General features: G+C 42.0%; 1 non-coding gene across 1 annotated transcript; it reads right to left on the minus strand.

Moving 5' to 3' along the window:
• Positions 1–42: 42 nt before the first annotated feature.
• On the minus strand, positions 43–136 carry TRNAY-GUA (transfer RNA tyrosine (anticodon GUA)). Its single transcript has 2 exons — positions 100–136; positions 43–78 (listed from the first exon to the last, which is right to left on the minus strand). It is a non-coding gene; the product is annotated as a tRNA-Tyr (tRNA).
• Positions 137–5,284: the final 5,148 nt, after the last annotated feature.

Genomic DNA, 5,284 nt, shown 5'->3' on the forward strand with positions numbered 1-5,284 from the left:
TTCCCCCCTCCCCCGCCCCTGAAAAAGAGCAAAACTCTCGCTTCCTTCGAGCCGGAATCGAACCAGCGACCTAAGGATCCCCGCGGGCGGGCAGCGCCTCTACAGTCCTCCGCTCTACCAGCTGAGCTATCGAAGGGAGCTGGCGGCCGCCGCCGCCCCGCGCCCTACAGCCTCGCCGCCCCCCAGCCCGGGCGGCGCCGCCGCGACGGAGCCGCTCCTGGTTCCTGCGCTTTCTGGAAAACAGCGACCTAATAAGCGGCCGCATTAAAAAAGAAAAAAAAAGRAAAAAAAAGAAAGCCAGGCTGGAAGTTTTATATGCGTGTATGGGTTTTTTTTACACATTTTCTGTAAGTACTTCTATGTCATTTTTATTTCGTGGGGCTTTGTCTAATTACGCATTTTTTTTCCACTGCGTGCACCATAAGCAAAAARGCCATGAAAATTCAAAAGTGAAAAAGAGGACGAGCACGCAGTATTGTGGTTACAAATAGATTGTGAACATACAGAATTACTAACTTTATCGTAGATGGGGATACACTTAAGCGAGTAGTGCTTCTCACCTTAAGCGCTTACCCCCTCTAGATCTTTGCCTGGTGCAAGCCTGACTGTGGAAAAGACCCCTCCTTAAAAAAAAAAAAAAAAAAAAAAAAAAAAAAAAAAAAAAAGAGAGAGAGAGAGAGAGAGAGAAAGAAAGAAAGAAAGAAAAAAGCAAGGAAAATAACAGGAAAAAGGCAAGAAAGAGGGAGGCTGAGCCTGTCCATAGCAGGCAGGTACTTCCCCCGAGGAGGCTGCTTCCAGGCTACACGTACGCTACCAACCGATCGTTTAACATAAAGATGCAGGAACCGTCTCTATTTGGGCTGGTGGCTCCGAAATTCATTGCCAGCAGGGAGCAGAGGCTTCAGCGAGCAGCTCAGAGACGGCCCTTTCCAGGTACTAAGTTTTCTGACTGCCTTTAAGGGACAAAGTACTTAAGAAGTGCAGCGCAGTGCCTGCCCAGRGCAAAACGCTCTGTAACTCTACTGCGATTTCAACCTTCTTGAATGGTGCAAAAGGAGACATCAAAACAGCATATGGTTTCTTCTTTTAAACATATGTTTTGTCTTCGCTGCAGAGACAGATTTACTTACAGAAGATTGTTAAACACCACAATAGAGAGAATAACTTCCTGACCATGTAACTGCCAGGAAACTCAAAGAGGATTCTAGCATAATCTGTGTGTTTTCTCGATGTTCCCCTCCACAAATTCTCAATCTGCAAACTATTTGTATGCATGAAATCTTATACGAACAAAATTTTGGAGCCGAGCTGTAAACACAGAGAAAATGCAACTGTTTCAAAAGCCTAAATTTTAATCAGAAGCCTAAAATTCAAATAGGGATCTTTAGGGACATTGATTTAGACAATTTGGTGCACTGTCAGAAACACATCACAGGCGTGAAAACCGAGGTTTATTAAAACTGGGGCCTAGTGCAAGCGTGTGAAGTTCAGTGATGGAGRAAGGCCTACTTCTTCACTGCAGTAGTTTCCAACATACTGTACGCCACCATACAGCACTCTCATTTCTTGTATGATGCATTTAAGTTCTTAAGCCACAAGGTACAACCTCCAAGCTCTTGCAAAACTGTTTTTAAACACAGTAACTCTTGTAATAGCAGCTTCAACAATGGCTCAACACAGCGGATAACCTTGATGGCTGCTGGCATGTGATCCCATTGAAAGAAACAYTTATTCCACCTTATAAACACTAACTGTATACAATAGAAACAGTCAGGCAGCTCATTGTGTTCTCAATCCAGGCAGTAAATGCATTTCTTTGAGAAATCTGTTTCCATTTACATCATATTTAATAATATCTTCCCCAGAACGCAAAGTCTGAACAGCAGATAATTTTGTTTACTTTCAGGCTTATCGATAGTCATTTTGAATGCTAATGGAAATAATAGATGTGTTTGTATGTTTTTAACCAAATGGCATTCTCCTTTAAAATATTTTGACACTAGAAATAGATGAGCTGTGAAATTAATCTAGTTAGTCTAACCACAGTCAGATGTGGTGCAAAAACTACACAGAAAGCAAAATTACGAAGATATAAACATATTATAAAGGCCTTCAACTATGTCATGTTATTTTTATATATATATATATATATACACACACACACATATATCCCAAATATATGGTTTTAACTTAATTTATATATAGTACTGGATCCACAAGAACAGTAACCATCCCACGTACACTCCAATTGAGGAAATGTGCATATATATATATACATATATAATACACACACACACGTATGTTAGATAATACACACACACACGTATGTTAGATGTCCTTGCTCCAGCCCTGCTGTCCCAGCCGCAATGGGAAAGCTGATGGACACCAGGGCGTGAGAAATGTTGGCTTGCAGCGCCCCCTGCACATTCACGTGAGAACCTCAATTCTTGGCACATCGGCACATCCTGTCAACCACAGGGGGCAGAAAAGAAAAAAAAAATGCAAATTACTATCACAAGGGTAAACCAGTGCCATTGCTTCTAACACAGACAAAAAAACCCTACAATTAAATAACCAATTGCTGTGGAAATAGTCTTTATACAATTTAACTGTGATTCCTGTTTACTGTATAGGTTTTCAGCACCAACCTGCATTCGCTATGATATTCTTCTAGTATCCAGATATGACAAGACACCGTTTTTCTTGCATCAAAGCTATAACAAGAGTCTTTGAACTACAAAGGCTGGAATCGAAACGTTTATGGAATGAATACCACGCTGAGACAAGATTTGTGTCTGTCAGCCTCATATAGTGTAAAATGTCACCTTTTAGTGTTCATTTATATTTAATTCAGTCAAAAATCAAAGGAGCCTGAAATATGAAGTGCTTTTTAATCTTCCTTCATATTCCCATAGTAATATGTGTGTTCTTAATTTGTAGGAAATAGATCCTGAAAGCATTAGCTGAATCAAACTACTAAATTAGTAAATACTGACAGGACTGCTGTCCAAAAACAAACAAACAAACAAAACTTGCAGTAAATATTCTTTCTAGAGTACCTTAGTGAACACATGTGCACCTCACACATATAAGGTTGTAATTATTTATTTATTATTTTATTATTTTACTGTGTGACAAGGTCTTATGTTCTGGAGTTTCTTGAGCTTTTACCTGAAAGGGGGGGGGGGGGAAATTGGGGAGAATCCCCCTCTCCATCCACTCTCAACTTCGACAACTTTACAAAAAACCAAGCCTAGAAATTAAGCTGCTTCTCTCTTCAAAGGTTTTACGACGAGTTTTTTTTTCCAGCTATACATCTAGGACCATTCCTAAGAAAGGAGACACAAAAGGGCAGCCTGTCTGTGCAGCGGGATACGGAACTTCTCCCCCAAATGCCTCCATGCCAGGGACTGTCCCATCCCGTCCCATCCCATCCGCCGAAAGCCCACAAGCATGAATTCATCAGGCACAGCCTGAAAAGACTCCTGGCCAGACACTCACCAGCCTGCAATATTCATGTCCCAATACGTTAGATCTGCTTTATACCTTCCTGAGATTCCCCTTTCACAGAGTGCAGCGAAGGGCTTGGTTCCAGCCTAACCCCCAAGAGCAAGCCCAGACGCAGACACGCTGCTGCGGCAGGATGAAGCCAGTGCCACCGTCACACAAAGCTCACGGCTCTGGATCGCAGCAGGTGCGCTTCCACTGCGGCGCTTTACCGCTTCCACATTGCCATAGGACTGCTTAGCTGGGTCTCCCAGCAGATCGAAGCCAAACATCACGAGAACCAGCTATTGGCGTTTGGATATCCGTAGTGCTCACCGAGTGCTAGCAGCAGCGGGCATCTCGCTGGCAGAGACAACACACCACGCACACCCTTACACTGATGATTTGCTAGGGCAAAGCACAGCACCCTGACAGTGGCAATCCTGTAATTTGCCCTGTTACTCATTCTCTCTTGCTAAACTTCCTGCTGAACTGCAGGAAAAAAATCCATTAAGCATTCATTAGGCCCATGATCAACTGCAGAGCAGCAAGTCTGTTTCTGCCAAGAAACAGGCCTCTTTCAGTGCAATCTTGATACTTCAAATAATTTCAAACCCAGCTGCAGTGGTATAAAGTACCAGACTACTAGGTCATATGTGAAATCTATATGTGTATTACCAAGGTCATTCACTACCGCTCCAATTCTGTGACGGTTTTATCTATTCTCCAGCAAAACCTGCAACGAAAAAAAAGTTGTGATTCCACTTCATATTGTCAAAGAGCTGTTGAAAAGAATCTAAAATTATATGTAGAAGGAGATAATTCTCTGCTAGCATCAAAATCTCATTGTGAATTCAGGTAGGCAAACATTTATCTGGACAACTAAGCAGTACAAAGAACCTATTCCAGAAGGCACAGGGCTTAATATTAATATAATGAAGTTTAGAATAATCAGCCTATCCTATATGATGTTCCAGTAGGTTGTTCAGAAAGCTCACACTCTAGGTAGCTAGAGTCTTTGTGAAGATTGCAGAGAAAAAACAAGAGGGCATACAATTGTCTTCCTGCTGCATAAGAGCTTCAAACCTTGAATCGAGCAAAATTCTTACAAGGTAAACTCAGGAATTTGTTTTTTGAATTACAAACACAAAAGTGGCTTATTTCCTGAGCAAACAGTTTCTCAACTCAAAAGCAAGTGCTGCTAGTCTCATAGAATGAAGTGCTATAAAGTGAAAGAGAGATTTACTGTTCACTGCCATCAAGACCAAGAGTCAAGAATTTTGGTTGTAGAGTGTAGATAAGCTTAGGGCTTTTTATCAGATATTTTGCTTTTTGTGCCTTACCACCAGTTCCCCCAAGTGACTATAATTCTCCGACCTCTGCATTAGCAGAAACACCAAGTGTGTCAATCAAAGCTACAGGAATCCATTGCATCTTCAGTCCAGTTCCTGGAGGTGGTCCAGATTCTGTGTCACAGCACTGCTCACCCAGCTCTGAAGTTGCTCTTCTGGATTACATCATCCCTATGGAGCTTGGGCTTGTTCCCCATCTTTGGAGAAATTCCAGACAAAGAGCAGGAAGATATTTACCAGATAGTCTTTTAAACTAAAATAGTTCTCCATATGGACAGCACAGCATTGTCTGCATCTGCTCCATGTCTCAGTACTGAAGAGGCAAACCTGTCGTTGGTACCTAAGAGGCATCTTCCATTCAGTTCAGTGAAGCTGCAGTTCAGAGCAATTCAAGTATTCAAGTTGCTGCGTGCCTTTGGAGTCACATTTAATTTCTTTTCCTTTTT

The sequence above is a fragment of the Rhea americana genome, unplaced genomic scaffold (genome assembly GCF_003343005.1).
Source record: "Rhea americana isolate MKP2758 unplaced genomic scaffold, rheAme1 scaffold_247, whole genome shotgun sequence".
Lineage (NCBI taxonomy): Eukaryota > Metazoa > Chordata > Aves > Rheiformes > Rheidae > Rhea > Rhea americana.